The 24,179-nt window shown below is 40.2% G+C and overlaps 1 protein-coding gene across 1 annotated transcript in view; it reads left to right on the top strand.

Annotated features, from left to right (window-relative positions):
- Nucleotides 1-261: 261 nt before the first annotated feature.
- Nucleotides 262-24,179, top strand: part of Fbxo34 (F-box protein 34) — a 63,665-nt gene continuing 39,747 nt past the window's right edge. Inside the window, exon 1 of the mRNA XM_048362039.1 lies at nucleotides 262-393. The gene's annotated coding sequence lies outside the window, so the exon portion shown is untranslated. The remainder of the gene's footprint in view (nucleotides 394-24,179) is intronic.

Here is a 24,179-nt window from a genome sequence, read left to right on the forward strand (position 1 = left end):
TGTGGTGTTTGTTGACTGAACCTGGGCGTTACCACCTTTCTTTTTGGCTAGCCTGGGGGTTAGAGTCTTTGTCCTACGGTCCCACCACTAGGGGGTGGGCTGGCGCTCGCCCTGCCCTCCTTCCACTTCTCCTGTTTGCGCTCCCAGCGCCCGGCAGGGGGCGCCGCGGTCCCCTCATCCAGTGGCCCCTCCCCCTGGGCAACCGTCGATTGGGCCGGCGCGTGACGTCACGCCGTTTTAGCCAAACAAATGGGTTTCGGGGCGAGCGTTGGGCTCCGCCGCGCCGCGCCGTGCGCTCCGTCCGCCTCAGCCGTGGGGAGCGACTCGGGCCTGCCGCCGCCGCTTCGGGCTGGTGCAGCCCCGGGCCAGGCCCCACCCGGGCCAGGAGCTCAGGTGGGTCGGGTTCCGGGTTGGGGTAGGACCGGGACGGCAGCGAGGCCCTGCGGGCGGAGGCCACCGTGGCCGCTCCCCGCCCCCTCCGCCGCGGCTGGCGCGGCGCTCCTGGGGCTCGGGGCGGGTGGGGGCGGGGGCCGCCGGCGAGTCCCGGGCTCGGAGCGCCGCGAGCGGCTTCGGAGCCGGGACCTCGCGGCCCGCGCGTCCCGCCGGGCGCTGCCTGCTCGCCCTCCGGCCCGGCCGCCGTGCGCCCCGCGGGACGCCGAGGTCGTGGAGGGGACTGAAGGGCGGGAGCGGGGTGTCGGGGTCCCCAAGGCCGGGGTCGGGATCGCGGATAGGCCGGGAAGCAGTCCCGGCCCTGCGGGCTGAGGCAGTGCGGCCGCGGCGGGGGTCGCGGCGCCTCACGCGCGCCCACCTGGGCTCGGCCACTCGATCCTTCCCTGTCCCGGTGCAGGTGAGCGGGCGCTTGCCCTTCACCTTTCTCGGGGCCAGGCGGGACGCCGGCTCGGAGGCTGCCCCGGAGTCCGGGTGCCGCAAGTGGACTGCGGGCTCGGCCCAGGCAGGCGATGAAGTCATAGTACTGCGGGTCCGCGTGTTTGTGACGTCAGGGGTCTTCTGGAGCGAGCCGTGATGTCATGATAGGCCCCAGGCCGGGACCTTGGCGGTCGGAAGAGCTAGGAGGACCGACCCGAGGTGTGGAAAAAAAGCAAGTTCAGCCTTATATCAACGCCTGGAACCGCGGCGGATTTGAACCGAAAGTTGCTCCGTGATCGGCGCCTTACCATTTTAATATGATTGTTAGGTGCTTTAACGTCCGTTTCAAACTAGCAATTGCTAGTTGAGTTCAAAGACTTTTGATGTGGAAAAATATAAAGCCAAATAGTTTTTTTTTTTCTTGAAAGGGAGGGATTGGTTGGAGGTGTTTGGTGTAAGTGCCTCTCATTTCTGTATGCTAAACTCATAGTTGAATAGCTTGTGATGAGAATTGCTGAAAAAAAATAGGACCAGTTGGAGTGCTGACAATTCAGTTTGCCTTGCTTTTGGGGCCAGATATCTCTTGCTAGCATTTTTAGTAGGGATTGGCAAGAAGTCAGAAGGATATCTCTCACTTATTTTTGTGGGGTTACTGGGGCTTGAACTCAGAACATAGGTGCTGTCCCTTAGCTTTTTGCGCTCAAGGCTAGGGCTCTACTACTTGAGTCACACCTCCACCTCTGGCTTTTTGGTGAATTGGAGATGAGTTTGATCTACTTTATTTCCCAGGCTTCCAGAGTTGCTCGAATTACCGGCATTGAGCCACTGGCACTCTGCTGGGAGCGCATATCTTAAATGAACTATGTATTTTCTTATAAAAAGAGGCTAAATTTGTATTAATCCCAAATTCTTCTTTAATAATGATCTGAGATTTGAAGTTATCGAGATTGTTTCTGCCTCTCTTCCCATGTTACTATGGATAATTGAAGTTCTTTAGTAGTTAGAGCTCAGCAACAAGCCTTTTTCTTGCTTTCTTGGTAAGACTGGACTATAACTTAATATAATAACATATCCCAGGACTGCTTGTTTGAACAGGTAACTAAAATTTTGTCAGTAATGATTTCAAATAAGAATTTACTTTTTTTTTCTTGCTGGTTGGGGGCTTTAACTCAGGGCCTTGGTGCTGTCCCTGAGTTTTTTTTACTTGAGAGTAGCACTCTACCACTTGAGCCACAGCTCCAGTTTTGGCTTTTTTGATGATTCACTGGAGATGAGTCTGAGAGACTTTCCTGCCAGGGCTGGCTTAGTACCCTAATCCTCAGATATCATCCTCCAAGGTAGCTAGGATTATAGGTGCAAGCCGCCAGTAGGCTGGAGTTTACAAAATTTTAAACAGTGATTTGTTTTATCTATGTGTATTGTTTTTCTTCTAAAGCATTCCAGAGTACACCTGAACAGAAGATAGTTACTTGCCAAACCAACTCCTCAGAGTAGCAAGACCTTTGTTAAATTCTCTCTTTAGAATCATGGACATAGACTAGCTCAAAAGGTGATCTGGGGACTGGGATGTAGCTCAGTGACAAAGCACTTGCCTAGCAAGTATGATGACCTAGGTTGATCCTCATTACTCCAAAAGAAGGGAAGGTGGAAAAAAATACAGTTACGAAAAAAAATCTGGCTTAGAATTGAGGCATCATTTCAATTAGTGTTTTCAGCAGGAAGCTTGGATAAAAGTCTGATTTTTTTTTTCCTTACTGACCTTGACTTGTAATAGATTTTTCCCCCTCTAACACTTCTTCCTCTCCATATGCTCTTCAGAGATTTCTAAGTAAAATACTACTTGTCTAGATTTTGCATCATGCAAATGCAAATGGAAATAAAAGCAAATATTCAGGAAATGAAAGCAAAAATTTTTTTTTTTTTTTTTTTTTTTGGAGAGTGGTGATGCTGAGGTTTGAACACAGGGCATCAAGTATGAAGCCAGAACTTTACCACTCAGTAATAGCCCTAGTCCCTTACTGTTGGATTTGCCTGGAAGTTTGGAAGATAGGGCTTTGGGATAAATCTTTGATTTATCAGGGCTTTGATCCTTACCTTAATCATGGGAATTCACAGCTATTGTTCCTTCTACAAATTGTTAGATTGTGATTGGGCTGTGAATATAGCCTAGTTTAGATTGCTTGCCTAGCATGCATGAAGTGCTGAGTTTGATTCCTCAGCACCACATAAATAGAAAAAGCCAGAAGTGGTGCTCTGGCTCAAGTGGTGTAGAGTACTAGCCTTGAGTAAAAAGAAGCCAGGGATAGTGCTCAGTACCTGAGTTCAAGCCCTAGGACTGGCAAAAACAAACAAAACCCCAGTGATTATATAGGGACATGACAAAATTTGACACCTTGAATCTTCAGAAACTGATAGTTAACCAAATTGACATAAAAGTGCTCATATGGGAAGGTATCCATTAAGATGATCTCATGTATTATGTAATGAATTGAAGATATTAAAAGAATACCTATATTAGTCTTTACCAAGTGGCAGCCTTCTGAAGCAGATTCCATGGTACTATAGAAATTAAGTGTATTAGGGGCTGGAATGTGGCTTAGTGGTAGAGTGCTTGCCTAGCATGCATGAAGCCCTGGGTTCGATTCCTCAGTGCTACATAAACAGAAAAAGCCGGAAGTGGTGCTCTGGCCCAAGAGGTGGAACACTAGCCTTGAGCACAGACAGGCTCAGGGACAGAGCCCAGGCCCTGAGTTCAAGCCCTGGTAGGACTGGCAAAAAAAAAAAAAAAGTATTAATATATATAGGAAGAGATGAAAGTCAATCTGAGTTGAAAAACCTATAAATGATGATAATGAAATGCCGGTTCCTTGGCAAGTTCTTTTCTTCTCTATTTTGCTTATAGTTAATAAAATTAAATATTTGCTTATAGAATGAATGTCTTACTGTATTTTGATCTGACTGAAAAACAGTGACAGGTAGTTAAAGAAAGACAGCTTATGTGTATAAGAAGCCATAACTCTTGTGGAACATTTTTATAGTCTGTTTTTACTTTTGGCAGAGGCTTTTCACCCACACTTTGCAGTTTTGGGTCTAGGAAGCAGTTTTTACTTAAAAATGGTTTTATGGAAATTTGAGATAGGGTCTATTTTAAGCTATTTTGTGTTTTTATTCACTTACAGCATTTGAAGGGACTAAATCAGCCAGTTGCTAGTGAGATAGCATCTTTCTGATGGATAAAGGCAAATCTTATGAAGAGTGAGAGAGTTATATTTTAGAAATTCTTTATGATATGTGTGTGTTGGGTCAGTTATTGAGATAATACATGCAGAATTTAGGGGCTGGCCTGTAGCTCAGTGGCAAAGCACTTGCCTAGTGAGTGCAACGTCCTGGGTTCAATCCCCACTAACAAAAAGAAAAGACCAAACAAAAATACGTGTAGAATTTAAAATCTCACTAACGTTTTCCTACTTTGCTTTCTGAACTTATATTCAGCCAGTTTATTTTTTATGGTTTTTTTTTTTTTTTTTTTTTTTGCCAGTCCTGGGCCTTGGACTCAGGGCCTGAGCACTGTCCCTGGCTTCTTCTCGCTCAAGGCTGGCACTCTGCCGCTTGAGCCACAGCGCCGCTTCTGGCGGTTTTCTGTATATGTGGTGCTGGGGAATTGAACCTAGGGCCTCGTGTATCCGAGGCAGGCACTCTTGCCACTAGGCCATATCCCCAGCCCTATTTTTTATGGTTTTGATATTCTGGTAGATTTTAATCTTGTTTTAGTATTTGTTGGTGAGAATAACGGAGAATCATTTTGTGTTACTGTCCAAAATTTGCAGCTGTTTAGAACCAGATACTTGGGGGAAGTTACTGTGGTATAATGAATGCCTTCTTTGTAACTCATGTTTGACAGGAAAATTCAAGTACATAATCATCTGTGTTTTGGAAGCAACAACACAAGCAAAAGCATATTACCTTTAAATGCCTTGAATTCCTATTCTTACCTTTGCCTAATTTTTCTTCTCCCCTTTAGCTTATGCTTATGGTATTTTTGAAGCTGATGGACCTGTTGTCCAGGAGTACAGTAGTAATTAAAATGAGTGTTTCTCGGTGTTAACTGGCAGTGTTAATTATAGTTCCATCTTCTATTTCTCCTTGAGAAGGCACTAGATCTTATTCAACTTCAGAAAACTAGCTTTTTGCATTTTCTATCCATAGCACAATGTAAAGAGTTAACTGCGAAGCTAAGCACTCCGTAAAACATCAGGCACAAGTTCCCTTCATCCAGCAAACACTGGTTAAATATAATTATGCCAGAGACTGTGACACGTGGATGAAATATGTGCTGCAAGTAACATCCCCATGTCATAGAGGGCTTTGGGTCTGAGGTGCTAGAATTAGGTCAAGAAAGTGCATCATTTGTGTTATACCACATTGGCCATATGTTTATCTAAAGGTTAGTTTAAGAGTAATGTTGGAAACTCAGGTAAAAAGAATGATTATAATGGCCCAAGACAAAGGACCTAGGCTCCTAGTATTTGGATTGTCTAGAATGAATAGCGCTTAGTGAGCAAGTAATTTTTTTTTTAAGGTTTTACTATACCTTTATTCTTTGATTGTGAGCAAGTATTTTCTTTGAGGCAAGAAAAAAGTGCTCAAGGCCAGAAGTAGTCTTGAGTAGGCAGTCTAAAATTAGAGATTGAGAGAAGAGGGACAATCAGATATCTATTCCTTTCATTCTCAGGCATTTATGTACCCTTTTAAAAGTGAATCCTTTTTTTAGACTTAAATAACATAAACCTTTCACACCATTCTTTTCTAGTCTTTGCTTGCTTTTTCCAACATTTTACAGTGAAAAGTTTGAATTTCTAATTTTAGGAAATTCTGTAAAATATTTTTCTGAATTCCCTTATCTCATGTTTTTATTGCATTTCAGTGTAAATATACTTTATATCTATATACTTCAGCATGGTTATCACTGTTTCCTTTTTTAAGTGAAATATTTAGTAAAATATACAAGTCTTACACAGTTCCTTTAGTCTGAGCAAGCTCACACATGCATGCAAAACCTATACTTCTATAGAGATAATAGAACAGAGGCTGGGAATGTGGCTTAGTGGTAGAGTGCTTGCCTAGCATGTGTGAAGCCCTGGGTTCGATTCCCCAGTACCATATAAACAATAAAAGCCAGAAGTGGCGCTGGAGCTCAAGTGGTAGAGTGCTAGCCTTGAGCACAGAGTGGCTCAGGGACAGAGCCCAGGCCCTGAGTTCAAACCCCAGGACTGGCCAGAAAAAGAGGTAATAGAACATTACCATCAGCACAGAAAGTTTCTTTATGTGGGTATTTTTGCTTTTTAATCTCCTGCAGTATTACATCTACCAGTTCTTTTGAAACTATTTCAAGGTCCTACTTTGTTAATTGGGTGATGTTTGCTAGATACAAGAATAAAAAAAAAAGATGAGTTGGGTGCCAGTGGCCCATGCCTCTAATCCTAACTACTCAGGAGGCTGAGGTTTTAGGATTGTGATTCCAAGGTAGCCTGGGCAGGAGAAAGTCCTTGAGATTCTTATCTCCAATTGATCACCCAAAATTCAGAAGTGGAGCTATGGTCCAATTGGTAGAACACTAGCCTTGAGTAAAAATCCAGGCCCTGATTTCAAGCCCCTGGACACAAGCACACATACACAAACACACAAAGTAAAAAAAGGAAAAGGTGAACATTAAGAGGCTGTTAGGCTGGGAATGTGGCTTAGTGGTAGAGTGCTTGTCTAGCATGCATGAAGCCCTGGGTTTGATTCCTCAACATCACATAAACAAAAAAAGCCGCAAGTGGTGCTGGGGCTCAAGAGGTAGAGTAAAAAGAAGCCAGGGACAGTACTCAGGCCCTGAGTTCAAGCCCCAGGACTGGCAAAAAACAACATCATAACAACAAGAAAAACCAAAAGAGGCTGTTAGGAAGTGATGGAAATAGTGTCTTTATGTAAAAGGCTCGAGAGAAACCTTGCTTCATCCTGTGAGAAAGCAGTAAGAAGATACTATTTATGAGGAAGGACTCTGAATACTTCATCACCTTGATCTTAAACTTCCAGCACTGAGCAGTAAATGGCAGTTGTTTATAAGTGACCTGGTAAGTCTGAATGAAAAAAGATAGAAAATTATATGTCAGAGGTAGAGTGCTGCTGTAACAAATAGCTAAAAATATGGAAGCAGCTTTGGAACTGGGTAATGGGTAGAAGCTGAAATTGTTGTGGAGTAGGCTACTGTGAGAGGAACCTTAAGGGTTCAGAACGAGGGCTCTGAAAAGAGCTGTGAAGAAAGCCTGGTCTCCTAAGAGATTACCCAAATTGTAGTAGATAGATGGTTGGAAGAAATATAAATTTTAAGGGCCATGCTGATGACATCTCAGATGGAAACGAGGAACCTGTTGTTGGAAACTAGAGGGAAGGCAATTCTTGTAATGTGGTAGGGAACTTTGCTGGATTGTGCTCATGTCTATTCTTTGTGGAAAGAAAAATTTATAAATCATAAAGTAGGCACATTAGACATAAATAATTGGCAGAAATACCCAGCAAAATGTTGAGAGTGCTTATACTTCTCTAGTCCAGAAGCCCTGGGTTGGATTCCTCAGCACCACATACACAGAAAAAGCTGAAGTGGGAGCTGTGGCTCAAGTGGTAGAGTGCTATCTTTGAGCAAAAAGAAGCCAGGGACAGCGCTCAGGCCCTGAGTCCAAGCCCTAGGACTGGCCAAAAAAAAAAAAAAAGACAATTTGTAATCAAAAGGGACTGGGAGCTTAAGGATTTCGAAACATTCTCAGCTGTCCCATATTATGAAGAGTGAAAAAGTGTGTTCAGGCAAAAACACCTAGGGTGTGTCCTGGTGAACTTTGAATAAGGAGATTAGTGTGGGTAGTTGGACACCAGGTACTATACAAGACAGTAACCCCACTGGTTATGTGGGAGATCTTTAGGGCTGCCATGCCCATCACAGGCCAAGAATGCCAGGGCCATGGAGACAGTAGGATTTCATGGTTGTTTCTCACTTTATAGTGTATCACTCTTTAGCCATGCTGACTATGGCTGTGGTGGACCCATGTTGTTACACTGGCCTCTTCCCTGGAGGTTATAGATCTTGACTTTGGCTTTGTGTCTATAGTATGATCTCCAGGGAAGAGTGTATAAACTCAGAGACATTACTACCTCCACCTAGATTTCACAGGATACTCTGGAGAGCTTTAGAGTCCAGGCAGAGATCTGACTCTGGGATAGGCCACCATAGAGAGCCTCCCCTAGGACAATGAACAGTGGAGCCATGGGAGTGCGCTACATCTAAGACCCTGAAGAGCCATCACTAGCAACTTCAGCCTATAAAGGCTGCAGGCATATGACTGACTACCTACTGAGATGTGCCACTTGGGCTCTGCCAGCAAAGCCACGGGAATGAGGCTGTCTGGATCCTGGGAGCTGGAACCCCAGCATAGTGTGTCTGAAAGGCTTAAACTAAGTCAGAAAAGGTTGTTCGGGTGAGACCTGCTATTTTTCCTGCCTCTCCCTTTTGGAATTGTGCCTGACCAACAGTTATATTTTGGAAGTATATAACTTGCTTCATTTCACCAGCTCATGTCTGGAGGGAATTTGTCTCAGGATGAATGGATGAATCATATCTGATTTAGATGGAGACTATGGACTTTAGACTTGAGTTGTTGCTGGGATGAGTTAGACTGTTTAGGACTTTTGAAGGATTGGATGCATTTGGAGTGTGGGAGGACATGAATTTGGGGGGAACCAAGAAGCCTTACTCTGGACTAAGTCAACTTTTTGTTTAAGGAGCCAGAGAAGAGAACTATTTCTTTTCTTTAAAATGTTCAGTTTTGTTGTAAAGGAACAGTAGTAGATGGGTGGTTGGTGTCAGAATCCAAATACTTTGTATTGTTACAATTTTGTGGAAGTACAACTTTTTTTTGGCCAGTCCTGGGGCTTAAACTCAGGGCCTGAGCACTGTCCGTGGTTTCTTTTTGCTCAAGGCTAGCATTCTACCATTTGAGCCACAGAGCCCCTTCTGGCTTTTTCTATATATGTGGTGCTGAGGAATTGAACCCAGGGCTTCATGTATGCGAGGCAAGCATTCTACCACTAGGCTATATTCCCAGCCTGGAAGTACAACTTTTGTGAAAAGCAAATCTTTCAGTTAAATCTTTATCTTGTTTGTATCATTTATTCCAGTTCCTTCAACTCCAGTAGAAGCCTTCTTTATTTTTTGGTGTTCTTTTATTTTCTCATCTTTGTTGGAAGTTTTCAGATCTCAACTAAATTTTGTCCAGGGACAGTGCTAAGGCCCTGAGTGCATGACCCAGGACTGGCAACAAAAACAAAACAAGACGAAAAAAGGAACTTCTTCTATATAAACTGAGGGTTCTGTATCAAAAACATTTATAATGTAGGAAGATATGTCAACTTTGGACTGAATTTACAGATTAAATTGAATGACATTGCAGGAATGACAATGGAGAACTTTCAAACACAGACCCAAGACTAGAGTTGTTGAATCAGAAAGCTGCTGCCACTGTACTTGAGAGTTTTAACTACCTTGGATAGCATTGTCATATTTACTTTGGTCTGCTTCCATATCTTAGGCATATCTGTTTGTCCATACTGAGTGAGGTCCTATGCAACACCTTTGCTTTCATGTGACAACTTGACTAAAATGAATCTGCAGTATACTCAGTTTGTGAGAAATGGAATTAATTTCCCCCAGACTCCCTTAATATGACGAGTAAAGTTAAAGCTTTTTATAGTTTTGTTTATTTGTTTTGTTTTTGTTGCCAGTCCTGGGGCTTGGACTCAGGGCCTGAGCACTGTCCATGGCTTCTTTTTGCTCAAGGCTAGCACTCTACCTCTTGAGCCACAGCGCCACTTCCAGCTTTTTTCTGTATATGTGGTGCTGAGGAATCGAACCCAGGGCTTCATGTATACGAGGCAAGCACTTTACAACTAGGCCATATTCCCAGCCCACTTTTTATAATTTTGTTGCTTCTGTCCAACTGTTTATTCTATCTAGTTTTCTGAGATAGAAGCGAGTGTAATAAACTTATCACTTAAGATTTTTTTAGTGCTACTGAAACAAAACCCATTCACTCACTGGCTAGCAGTATTTGAGATGCTCAAAGGTGAAGTGTGACAGACTTGTGTGATCAGACCTCATTTTTGCTTGCTTCCTTTGTTTAATAAACTCACTGTTACGCTGTTGTTCCTTTTGTGGTCATAGCATTTTTTTTTTTGTCCAGTTGTGGGCCTTGGGCTCAAGGCCTGAGCACTGTCCTGGCTTCTTTTTGCTCAAGGCTAGCACTCTGCCACTTGAGCCACAGTGCCACTTCCAGTTTTTTTCTATATGTGGTGCTGGGGAATCGAACCCAGGGCTTCGCGTATATGAGGTAAGCACTCGTGCCACTAGGCCATATTCCCAGCACCTGGTCATAGCATTTTTTTCATCACTCAAGTCCTGTGTACTCATGCTTCAGAGGGGAAGAAAAGTTATATAGAAGCTGTAGATAGGGCTCTTAAGCATTTTTGTTCCATAGACTCTTTGGCCATCTGAGACCTGTGGGATCCCTTTTCTAAGAAATACTTTTTAAAATTAAATACATAGAACTACAAAGAAAACCAAATACAGTTATACTACACACATACATATATTAATTGTGAGACAGTATTATGTATTGCTTTATAGCATATGTGGAGGCTCACATCTCTAATCCTAGCGATGCAGAAGGCTGAGATTGGGAAGATTCTGGTTCATGGCCAGCCTGGGCAACAGTTCATGAGAATCTTTCTCAACCAGTAGTTAGGCATAGTGGTACACGCCTGTCATCTCATTTCCATTGGGAGACTGATCAGGAGGATCACTGTTCCAGGCTAACCTAGGTATAATAAAAAAGTTAATAGTGGCCAGGTACTGGTGGCTCATGCCTGTAATCCTAGCTACACAGGAGGCTGAGATCTGAGGATCGCAGTTTGAAGCCAGCCCAGGCAGTAAAGTCTGTGAGACTCTTATCTCCAATTAAACAACAAAAGCCAGAAGTGGAACTTTGGCTCAAGTGGTAGAACACTAGCCTTGAGTACAAAAGCTTAGGGAAAGAGAGCTGAGTTCAAGCCCCATCACTAATGCATGAATATCCCTTCCCCCCACCCCCAGAAGCAAAAAAAAAAAAAAAAATTAATAGGACTTTATCTTGGAAGAAGCTGGGCATGGTGTATGTGTCTGTGTCTGTCATTCCACCTACAGCAGGAAGCATAAAATAAGTGTTTGGCTCAGGCTTGGGCAAATATTGAAACCCTCTCTCAAAATAAGCAGCACAGAAATGTCTAGAGGTATACTCAGTGATAGAGTGCCTGCCTAGCAAGCATATGATACTGAGTTGAAATCCTAGTATTGCCAAAACAAGCAAAACCCCAGTTATTGTGAGTAATAATTTCTAAGTGGTAATGAGCATTTTTACTGTCTAGAAGTATCTGCAACCAATAATCTATGATATGAAAATACCTGTGATTTCTACTGATGACAGGATGACAGATAAAGATTGAATTCATAGTTGAGGGAAATACTACTGAATTTCAGTTGGATGTTAGTAAAAGTAATCATACAGTTTTTTTTTCCCCTCATAGGAGTTTAGATATCCAGAATTATATCCATAAGTCCTTAGAGGATCTGTGAGCCTCTCAGTCACCACTAGAAGAGTGGTGCCCTTCTCAGATGCCCAAGAGCTGTCTTCTTGTGTTTCATTGACTTTAGGTTATATTTGCATTTCTGAACTAACCACTAATACCAAAGAAAGAATATGTGCTCTTTCCTTTTTTTTTTAGATCTGAGTTTAGTGTGGAGATTGGGGTCATTCAAACCTAAAAAGCATAATGGGAGATGAAAAGAATCCTAAAGAAAAGTCAAGGGCCAGTGGATACTAATAGAAAATAGCCGGTGTGCTTTGTGTAATCCTTAGTCCATCATCTCCTTTGTTAGTACAGTCAACCACTTGTTAAGTTTCAGTGAACCTTTTCCTGAAATAAGTTTGTTTTTTTTCATTTGGCAGTTCTGAGGTTTGAACTCAAGATCCATCCTTTCCAAGACATGTGCTCTACCACTTGAGCCACTCCCTCAGTCCTTTAGTGAATCTTTGATTTGTTCATTTTCTATGTAACTTCTTTGTTAATACCCTAAGTCTCCAGTGTACACAATCTGGCTTTGTTTATTGGGTTGCAGAAAATAAAATCTATTAAAACTTCAAGTTTTTCATCCTTTTGGTACTTTTCTGAGTATGTTTGAGACACTGCAACAATCGTAGTATATAATTAGGTGATCTTTTCAGCTTTACCTTTTGCTCATTGTATTTCTCCATATTGTCTTTTGTAAGAAACCCACAAAATGTCCATGAACTCTTCAGGTCCTCTACCCTTTTTCCCAACCCCTAGTGTATCCCTAGTGCACCATGAGCTTTTTGGTACTTTTAGATATATGTATATAGTTTATTGCTAATTTTTTATTTGTATTAGCTATATTCTAAACTTTATGTCCCTAAATTGTTCAAAATTGAAGATTAAGGCATGTAATTGAACATCTCTTTTTTTTTTTTTACAGTGCTGGAGATCGAACCCAGGGCCTCATGAAGTTCTTTTTTAGACTTAAAAATTTTTTTTTTGTTGTTTAAAATGGTTTGTTTGATTCTGTAGAAACACTCTTGGGAATATAGAAGAAAATTATTGAGTATCTGTAGTTTTCTGAAGATAAAATTTGTGTTTGATAAGGATGTCTCAAAGGACACATTTGTTTTATTATCCTAGAACCAGGAAAGGCAGTCTTGTTTCCAAAGTAGGGCAAGAGATTTTATTTCAAGTCCAGTCATCAGGATTATTCTCTGGAGGTTCACAACCCTCAGTTACTTTAGCCGTAGGGAATAGGTTTCTGTAGTTGAGGCTGTCATCTTTCCTAGATGAGGAGCTTTGAAATCATTTGTGATATATTAGCTCTTTTGATAAGTAGTAAAATGTATCCCAAGAATAAGTCCAAACAGAGCTTTAACTGTATGTGTTGGTCCTGGGAGGCTTGAACTCAGGGCCTGACTATTTTCCCTGAGTTTTTTTGCTCAAGGCAGGTAGTTATTTACCATTTGAGGCACATCTCTACTTCTGGCTTTTTGGTGGTTAATTGGAGATGAGAGTCTCAAAGACTTTCCTGCCAGTAGGCTGGCTTCTAATTGGCAGTTTTCAGATCTTAGCCTCCTGAGAGGCTAGGATTACAGGTAAGAGCTACCAGTGCCTGGCCTTTTAAAAATTCTTTTCTTCAGTATTTTCTTTGTGTACATTTTATTTAACATGACGATTAGCTTGATAAAGCAGCAGTATGTCAACACTTCGTGTGTGTGTGTGTGTGTGTGTGTGTATGTGTGTGTGTGCATACTCATGCACTCATGTGCTGGCACTGGGGCTTGAACTGAGGGTCTGAGCTTTTTTACTCAAGGCTTAAGCCACTTTGGCTTTTTGATGGTTAATTGGAGGTAAGGGTCTCACAGCCTTTTCTGCCCAGGCTAGCATCTGTTATCCTTGGATATTATACTCCTAGGATTACAAGCATGAACCATTGATGCCCAGCTGTCAATTAGTTTTTGGAATTTTAAGGCTTATTATTTATATGACAGGCTTTATGTTAATGTACTATTGACTTAAGTTACTTTTTTTCCTTAGCATAGCTTTATCCTTTATTAGTGTTTGATTTCATACCGTGTGTCCTTTCCCCCTTTGCTAAATATGAATTGATTGTATAAGTCTAAAGTTTGTTATAGGCAAAATAAATACTGACTTTACTGAAGACATTATACTTTTGTTTGATTAGCTAGTGGGTTATAATTTTTTCTCTAATTAAAATGTAAATTAGGGGCTGGGATGTAGACTGCTGGTAGAGTGCTTGCCTAGCATGCACGAAGCCCTGGGTTCTATTCCTTAGTACCACATAAACAGAAAAAGCCAGAAGTGGTGCTGTGACTAAAGTGGAAGAGTGATAGCCTTGAGCTAAAGAAGCTCAGGGACAGTGGCCACACCCTGAGTTAAAATCCCAGAATTGGCAAAAAAAAAATTTACATTACATTCAAATTGCAGTATATTTAAAATAGTTAATAAACAATAAAATAATAAAATACTTTTATTGTAAAGTTTTCAGTGTGAAAGATTTAGAAGTTTGTTTATTGGTACTGGGGTTTGCCTTTACTCTTCCCTCTCCCTTGGTTTGCTTGCACACTTGGTGCTCTGCCATTTGAGCCATGCCTGTAACCTTGCTTTTTTGTTGATTATTTTAGAGATTGAGTTTTACAGACTTTTCTGATTTGATTGACTTCATACTGTGATCTTTGGATCTCAGCCTCCTGAGTAGCTAGGATTTTAGGTGTCTCATTGGCACCTGCCTTATTTGAAGATCTTGAAATTTAAGTGAAAAACATGTTACTATTTCATTTATGAATCTAAAATATGAATTATAAAAACTTTCTTTGATTTAGAGACAGTTGCTGAATTATGATCTGTTACTTAAGATACCTTTTTTTTAAATCATAGTTTGTTTTTTATTTTGTGTGTCTTTACCTTGTGTATCTTGCTTGAATATTAGCTGTCCTGTTGTACAATGTAAATAATGAAGAGTTGTGAAGCTTAAGGATTCTCTCATGAATAATTAATGGATTCTCCCCTTCCTTTTAAGGGAAATAAAAGGGGATGTACTTCTTATTTTTTTGGGTCAATCGTGAGGCTTGAACTCTGGGCCTGGGCACTGTCCATAAGTTCCTTTTTGCTCAAGGCTGGTGCTTTACCCACAGCTTTACTTTGAGTTTTTGAGTGGTTAATTGGAGATAAGAGTTTCACAGGGACTTTTCTGCCCAGGCTGGCTTTAAACTGGGCTCCTCAGATCTTAGCAGCCTGAGTAGCTAGGATTACAGACTTGAGCCACTAGTGCCCAGCTTCTGCTGCTGCTGCTGCTGCTGCTCTCTTCTTTCCTTTCTCCTCCTCCTCCTCCTTTTCCTTTCTTTTCCTTCCTTCCTTCTTTCCTCCTCTGCCTCGGCCTCTGCCTCCTCCTCCGCCTCCTCCTTCTCTTTCTTCTTCTTCTTGTCCTGGGGCTTGAACTCAAGGCCTGGACACTGTCCCTGAGCCTCTCTATGCTCAGGGATAGTGTTCTTCTACTTGAGCCACAGCACCACTTCCTGCCTTTTCTGTTTATGTGGTACTGAGGAATGGAACCTAGGGCTTCATGTATGCTAGGCAAGCTCTTTACCACCAGGCCACATTCCCAGCCCAGCATATGCTTCTTTGAAAGATACAACTAGCTAGGCCTGATAGCCTTTTCTATAATCCTAGTGATCCCAGCATTTAGGGGGCTGACACAAGGAGAGCCTGAGAGGATCTTGGAGTTCATGAACAGCCTGGGCTACATAGAGAGATCTTGTCTCAAAAAAAAAGATAAGATTGATTTTGGAGATTAAAATCTGTTTGACATTTTACTCGTTGGACTACACAAAATATTAGTTTTATTTTAGTAAAGGTCTTTTCATGAGTCCTGAATGTTTTCAAGTATACTTGTTAAACTAGACATCTGAAACTTTTCTTAGGTTTAATGACTTTGGCTTCAATATACGTAATCCCTTAACTATAATCTAGTTTAAATTCTTAACGTTTTAGACTCTTGAATAAATCTAAAGTGACATTTTGGAGAAACTAGAGAAAAATCTTTAACTTGTTACCTTCTCAATTAAGAAATATTAGTAACTTCCTACCTTTCTACTTGCAGAGCATTTTAGTCTTACAGGTTTTTGAAGAGTCAACAAAGTCAGTTTATTGTTCTTGGCAGCCAGAACCTTAGCTTTATTCCCTTTTAGGAGAAAACCACATGAAGCTTTCGTTAATGAACCTCAGTGTAATTAGTTTTCTTTAAGCAGTCAACCATTTATATTGAATCGCTGTAGTGCAGACATCTTATGCAAAGAAATAAAGCTGTTTTATTTCCTTGTGCATTGTATTTGCTTCCATACTATTATTGTTCACTTACCAAATGGTAATTGTATGCTTTCTTTGAGCCTTCATTTGCACACCGTCTGTTATACTGAAATTCTTTATTATAGAATAACACTGTATTGGAAACTACGGTCTTTGTCCATAAGAGCATTTACTTTGAAAGGATACCGTCTGTGTCTATAGTTCCAGCGGACATGTAGAATAAACATTTTTGAAGTGCTAGTAATTTTGTATGTTATTCTCCAACCCTTTTTGAAGTGATTTAGCTTTGCTTATTATTTAGTTTTTACTTTTAGTACTAGCCCAGGGCTTCATACTTGATTAGTTTCTTATCACTGAGCTATAACTTCTACCCAATTTGATGTTTATGCTACTGTCAAGTGGAAGGTATAAATGATATCTTTATGAGTTTTAGTATCTCACTGTTGATAGCTTAAGAGGTTATTTGTATTTGAGATAGATCATTATTGAAGGTTTCTACTTTATGATTAAGGTGGTCATATTCTGGTGTTGGTGCCAGGAACAGAGCTTGTTGGGGATGTGCAGTGATTATGTGCTTAGTATGTGTAAGTCCTGGGCTTGGCTTATAGCAAAACAAGAACAGCAACTACAAAGAAAAACCCAAAATTATAGGTTTGTTTTGAGGTAAAGGATTTAAAAAATTTATGCAGTATATTTAGAATACTGAAGACATGCTGAATATTTATGCAGTATAATTAGAATCATTATATAGAAATAGGGAATATAAAATTATATATTGCAATTATTCTATGCAAAAGTAAGCAGAGACTTAGGTGGTGCAAAGAGTAGTTTTTGTTTCTGATTCAAGGTCTTTCTCTGTGGTCCAAGCTAACCTCAAGCTCCAGATTCTTCTGTCTTACCCTTCCTAGTTAGTGCTGGGACTATAGGCGTATACTACCATAACTGACACAAGAATAAAATTTTGAGTAATTCTTGTTAATTGAAAAGGATAGTAGGGTTTATAAATGCATATTTTGAAATATTCTTTTATAGAAAATTGTCTATGATCAGTTTCGATACATATTTCAGGTATCATTTCAGTATCTTTTCTGGTTTACAAACTTGAAGTTATTTTGAATTGTACCTCTAGAATACATACTTCTTTTTTTTTAAACAAAAAAAATGAACCTTTTGTACTTGATTCTTTTAATCAGAGAAAAGACTGTTGGCCTATTTGATTTAGTTTGTTGTAGAGCAGATACTGAGAAACGAAAAGATACATACTATATACTTAGAGAAGCAGAAAGATCTGTTCTTTTTGATTAAAATATTTTCTTGCCCTTCAGAAGGCCTGAGTTCTCAGCTCCTTCTCTTTATAGCTTCCCAACTTTTTACTCATTACTCTTTTAATTATTTTCATAATATCTAGTTATTCTTGGGGGTGGGTATTCAGTGCAAGATCATCTCGAATCTATCGTCTAATGAACATTTGTTTTTTGGCAATTAAAGATTAGTACAATTTTGGTCTTCAGATAAATGGGATAATACTGCACTAAAAGTACTTGAAAGACTCTTCATAGATACCAGGCTTTTATTGTTTCTACATGAGTAGAAATCTTTGGAATCTTTGATGTTGTTATTTTTGCGGGGGAGAGGGGTGCCAGTCCTGGAGCTTGAACTAAGAGCCTAGGCCTACGTGCTGTCCCTGAGCTTCTTTTGCTCAAGGTTAGTCCTCTGCTGCTTTTTCTGGGTAATTGGTGATGGAGTCTCATGGACTTTCCTGCCTCAGCTGGCTTTGAACTGCCATTTTTGGATCTCACCCTGCTGAGTAGCTAGAATTACAGGCATGAGCCATTGGGGCCCTGATGTTGCTGTTACTTCCTTTTTTCTTGTTATTTACTTTTAAAAAACAGGCTATATCTGGGCACCAGTGACTTAAGCCTGTAATCTTAGCTACTCAGAAGGCTGAGATCTGAGGATTGGCCTTAAACACCAGGAAGACAGAAGTGGTCCTATGGCTTACTTAAGTGGTAGAGTGCTAGCTAGCCTGAGCAAAAAGCTCAAGGACAGCGCCCACCCCGAGTTTAAGCTCTACTACCCGCACAAGGAAACAAAGAAACCCCAAACAAGCCATGAGCAAAAGTAGTGTCAATGAACCCTTGTGTATCAGTTAGTGTGACACCAACATTTGCCATTATTCTTTGTTCTTGTTTTCATCTTTTGAAAATCAGGAAGCAAATTCTAGGGATCGCCATTTAGTTGTTATCTAAAACTCAAATATATTCAAGCAGTAGTATCGTTTGTAAATAACCTGTTTTTTTATTTATATAGAAATATTTGTATTTTTCAAATGCTCAACTTTTAAAGGAAATTTTAAACACAAAAGCAGATGGAATCCATGAAATAAACTCAGCAGTTATGAACTGTTAACTCATATGGGAGGAAAAAGAATCAGTTCATTCTCATATTTGTTTTGTCTATGCCCCTCCCATATCCCTCCTCTGAATTATTTTCAAGCAAATCCCAGAGTAGATACTATTGCATTTATATTGTTTTTTAAAAAAAATTTTTTTTTTTCCTTTTCAGTACAAGGGCTTGAAGTCAGGGCTTCTCATTCTTGCTTGGCTTTTTCTGCTTAAGGCCTACACTGTAGCACTGGAACTACTTTAGTTAGGTTTCTTCAGCTTTTTTTCTACAGTTAATTGGAGATGAGATTCTCACAGATTTGTCTGCCTGGGTTGGCTTTGAACTATGATCCTCACATTTCATCCTCTTAAATTGCTAAAGTCACTGATGCCTAACTTATACTATATGTATGTGAGTTTTTTGTTGTTGTTGTTTTTTGCCTGTCCTGGACTCAGGGCCTGAGCACTGTCCCTGGCTTCTTTGTTCTCAAAGCTAGCACTCTACCACTTGAGCCACGGTGCCACTTGTGGCCTTTTCTGTTTATGAGGTGCTGAGGAATTGAACCCAGAGCCTCCCAAAACATGGGCTACCATAACCTACCTTCAATATGTTTTTATGTATTCTGTATTTCCTATGAATTAGTGATTGACTGGAGAGGCATACCTAATTTTAGAGTGAATACTACATATGTACAAGGTAAAATTTAAAAATGGTTCAAAAGGCTGTATATTGAGAAGTAATTTTTCCACACTGTACCTTCGGTATCATTCCCTTAGGCATCACTTCCAGGTTTCTGATGGTCAGTTGTAGATTAGAGTCTCATGGCCTTTCCTGCTTGGGTGGCTTTTGAACTGCAATACTCAGATCTCAGCCTCATGAGTAGTTAGGGATACAGGTGTGAGCCACTGGCACCCAGCTAAGGGCACTACTCTTACTAGTGTCCTTCGGCTTGTCTTGAATGAGAAAGCACCTAACACTGTATGGAAGAGAGACATGAATGTTAGTTTTCTAGTAGGCTGATCATAACTAAGTAAACTTACTGGACTCAACATGGGCTCATCCTTGAACAACTTTTCAATAAAAAAGCAGGCAAATGTGCAAATATCATTGGGCACGAGACACAAAGCATTATGCTTCGGAAGATAGCAGCTGTTTTAAACTTTACTCTTTAAAAAATACCCAGAATACAAGATATTCTGTATTTTGTGCTCTTCAAAAAAGGAGATATACAAAAGTGCCTTGATATCAGTACAGAGTTAAAATGTTTCATTTCAAATACTTGTATGGTGCTTCTTTTATTATCTTGAATATATTGGTATGAGTCTTCCCCAACCTTCTTACCTCACTGTTGATTGGCTTTGAACAGTAGACATTACTTGCTGGTTTGTAATATTTCTACCCTTCGTCCATATTTCAACAAAAAGTCTGCGATTCTGGTGACATATCTGTTTAATAGCTTTAAATGTTCTTTTTTTTTTTTAATAAAGCAGCTATAATTATAGATACCAAACGGCACCAGTGGCTCACTCACACTTTGTAATCCTAGCTACTTAGGAGGCTGAGATCCGAAGATTGTGGTTTGAAGCCAGCCCAGGCAGGAAAGTCAGTGAGACTTTTATCTTTGATTAAGCACCACCCCTCCCCCCCCAAAAAAAAACAACACAAAAAACCCCCCAACAAAACCAGAAGTGGAGCTATGGTTTAATAAGTGGTAGGGTAAATAAAGCCTTGAGCAAAAATAAGCTCAGGGACAGCAACCACACACTGAGATCAGGCCCCAGGACCAGAAAAAAAAATTGATAATAAATGACTGTAGGGAAAGATTTGAACCTAAGGTCTGCATGTTTGTTTCAGAAGAACTTTAAGCAATTTACAAATTAATAATAAAATAGCTTTAGGAAGCATTAGTTCTGTAGGCTTTGTGTGTATGAGTGTGCCACTACTGGGGCTTGAACTCAAGGACTTGAATTCTCTACTACTAGAGCCATGCCTCCAGTTCTAGAAGTGCCAATTCTGATTTGAAACTACAGAAAAAATTCAGAATAGCTCTTTATGAAGATAGCTTCCATTTATTATAGTGCTCCCAGTATTTTGTTTAGCACTTTATATCTATGTGTGTTAACATAAAATGTGATTATTGTTGTCATATTGTCATATTATTAGACTTTGGAGGCCTTTCTGTCCACTTATTTCCCTCCCTCTCTCCCTTATAAGATTTCAATGTGCAGCTAAAGTTGAGAACAGTTGACTGAGGAGGAGGTTTTTGGTGCGGCCTTCTAAATGAATATTTGGGCTGTTTGAAGAGAAAATATGGAAAGGGACTTTGCGTACAATGTCTGGTTAGAATTGGCAGTTAGAAGTAGGTTCTGAAGCTCAGTGCAGAGTTTGTGCTAAAGATCAAGTATAGAGGAACTATTGGCAGCTTGATGGTACTAATTATTAGGGCCAGGTGAAATTGCCTTTGGAGAGCTAGCATAATAAAGGTAGTATCTTTAATCCTGGGAACCCTGAAATGTTTGGTGGGTGGGAAGAGGAGAGGAACCAATCTAGTCTGTACAAGAAAGCAAAGGAAATGAGTTATTTCAAAGCCAGTGGAGAAAGGGGCAGGTGATAGGGGTCAGATATATATGCCTGTTATGGCTGGTGCTCAATTTATTAGTATATAAATTTATTAGTATATAAAAATAAATTCTAAGCATATTACACTGTGGTGGCTTAAGGTACACATACACAAATAAAATAGTGGTAATTATAATAAGTTAATCTCCCTCCTTCTGTTAAGTATGAGAGGAAATGTCTCATGAAGTCTTATTTCTTAGATCTGCTCTGTTCAGAGTTTGGTTTCAGTATTGTTAAGCTGGGTGCTGGTGGTTCACATCTGTAATTCTGGCCACTCGGGAAGCTGAGATCTGAGGATTGTGGCTCAAAGCCAGTCCAGCTAGGAAAGCCCATGAGACTCTTACATCAGATTCTGGCAAAAAGCTGGAAGTGAAGCTGTGGCTCAAGTGGTAGAGTTCTATTCTTCAGCAAAAAAGCCCAGGGACAGCACACAGGCCCCTGAAATCAAACCCAGGACCAGTGCGCACACATGCACACACAAAATCAATGGAAAAAATTGTATTAAAAAAAAAGTATTGTAAAGCATTAATGAAAAAAAAAGTATTGTAAAACATCTGTAAACTCAAGTACTTCATCTAGTGTCCAGCCAGCAAACTTACATGTTCATATGGCTGGGTTACTACTGTAGAGGATTGAATAAGCAGAACAATTTCTGCCTGTCCTGGGGCTTGAACTCAGGGCCTGAGCACTGTCCCTGGCTTCTTTTTGCTCAAGGCTAGCCCTCTACCACTTGAGCCACAGTGCCCCTTTCAGCCTTTTCTGTTGCTGAGGAATGGAACTCAGGACTTCAGGCATACTAGGCAAGCACTCTATCATTAAGCCACATTCCCAGCCCATAATAGGCAATTTCTAGGCAAGTATAAGTATATTCTGTGGGACTCTGGGGCCAGGTAATCATATAAACCTCATAAGGTCAGTACAGGCTTTCTCCTTTGTCACTCCAGTTCAGTTCTAGTTACAGGTAGCTATTTAGATATGCCATACACTATCATGTTTTAAAATGCTTATGTATCTGATTTGTCATACTTTCTCCAATTACAGTTCCTTTTATTTATTGTTTCCTGATTATCTAATGCTTCTTCACAGGACTTTGTAGATATAATTACTTTAACTACCATCGTTATCAAAATATTTGTGTGCACATAATTCATCCACTTAAACGTACAGCTCAGTGCCACTCACAGTTGTGTAATTCTCAGGCTAATTAATTTTAGAACATTTGACTAAGTCTTGAGAGCAGTTTTCTATCATGAAGATAAGAAAAATAATTCCTGTACTCACTGACACTGTTTTCAACCCCCAACCTCTAGTGCTAGGTGACAACTACTAAATCTATCTGTATATATTATGTGTATGCCCTGGATATTAATATGTGTTTTGTATACTTATATATGTCATCTTTTAAAAAATAGACATGTTTAATATTTAAAAAAATAGCTTTTTTTTTTGTTTTTACCAAGTAGATTATTTTTTCCATTGGTTGTGGGACTTGAACTCAGGGCCTGGACACTGTGAGCTCTTTAACTCAAAGCTTGCATTCTACTGCTTTGAGCCACAGTGCCACTTCCAGTTTTATGGTAGTTAATTGGAATCTCATGGACTTTCCTGCCTGGGCTGGCTTTGAACCGTGATCCTCAGATTTCAGCTTCCTGAGGAGCTAGGATTATAGATGCAAGCCACCAGCAGATATATATACATATCATATATATATATATACACACTTACATGTATACATAGTTTACATGTAAGTGTGTATATATGTATATATATATTTGTGTGTGTGTGTGTGTGTGCATGTGTGTGTGCATGTGCACTGGTCCTGGGGCTTGAAGGGCTGGATGCTGTCCCTGAGATTTTGTGCTCAAGGCTGGTGCTGTACCATTTGAACCACAGCTCCACTTCTAGCTTTTTGGTAGTTAATTGGAGATAAGAGTCTCACAGACTTTCCTGCCCAGGCTGGCTTCAAACCTTGATCCTCAAATCTTAGCCTCTTGATTAACTAGAATTATCTTTTATATAATAATGTCCTCAATTTTTCACTTAGAATAGTGTTATAAGGTTTATTCATATTGTAGCATGCATCTGTACTACAGTCTTTTTATGACTAATATTCCATTGTATGACTATATCACAATTTGTTTATTATCTCAGAAGATTGAGTCTAGGGCATGATGCATGCATGAATCTTACCAGCTCTATTTGTAAATTGGGTTGTCTTTGTATGACATATATTATAAACATTCTTCATATATTTTGCATATGAGTTTCTTATAAAGTATATGTTTAGAAACTTTTGTTTTCATTAGTGGGCTTTGTTTTAAAACCTGTATTTTATTATTGTAGAGGTGATAATACAGAGGAGTTACAGTTACATGAGTCAGATAATAAGTACAATTATTTTGAACCGTGTCGCCCCTTCCGCTCTCCCACTTTTTCCCTCCCATTCCCACCCACAAGATGTATTGTTCATTTTCCACATAGTGTCCAGTGAGTTCCTCTGTTGTATTTGTTCCACCTTTTCTATTCCCCACCCTTACCCTTCCAAAGACTAGCAAACAAGACAAGAGGAAAAGGTAACAAAAACAGCAGTAATGGCAACAAAAATATTTCTTCTTTTCTTGTAGTTAATTCATCAGACATTATTTCATATGATCATATATGCACATAGCTGTTGAGCCTTTGGGAACTTTTTTTGTTCATTTATGTTTTTTTTTCTCCCTCTTTTTTCTTGATTAAAATGATAAGTTGTGGTGAAGTCTAATGTAACGTAACCTTTTTTCTGTTCTTGTATTATTTATTTATTTATTTTTTGCCAGTCCTGTGGCTTGGACTCAGGGCCTGAACACTGTCCCTGGCTTCTTTTTCTTTTTGCTCAAGGCTAGCACTCTGCCACTTGAGCCACAGTGCAACTTCTGGCCGTTTTCTGTATATGTGATGCTGGGGAATTGAACCCAAGCTTTCATGCATATGAGGCAAGCACTCTTTCCACTAGGCCATATCCCCAGCCCCTGTTCTTGTATTTTTTTATGTGATATAGCTAAGAAGCCATTGCCTGATCCACAGTCATGTTTCTAGGAGGTTTACATTTTATCTCATATGTAGTATGTATATGCCTTTTTCTCTCTCTCTTTCTCTTTGTGTGTGCTTGTCCTGTGGCTTGAACTCACAGTCCCAGCGCTTTTTTGCTTAAGGCTCTGCCACTTGAGCCAGAGCTCCGCTTCCAGCTTTCTTGGTAGTTTATTGGGGATAAGAGTCTCATGGATGACCTTTTTCTACCCAGGCTGGCTTTGAACTGTGAT

The sequence above is a fragment of the Perognathus longimembris genome, chromosome 14, assembly GCF_023159225.1.
Source record: "Perognathus longimembris pacificus isolate PPM17 chromosome 14, ASM2315922v1, whole genome shotgun sequence".
In the NCBI taxonomy this organism is placed as follows: domain Eukaryota; kingdom Metazoa; phylum Chordata; class Mammalia; order Rodentia; family Heteromyidae; genus Perognathus; species Perognathus longimembris.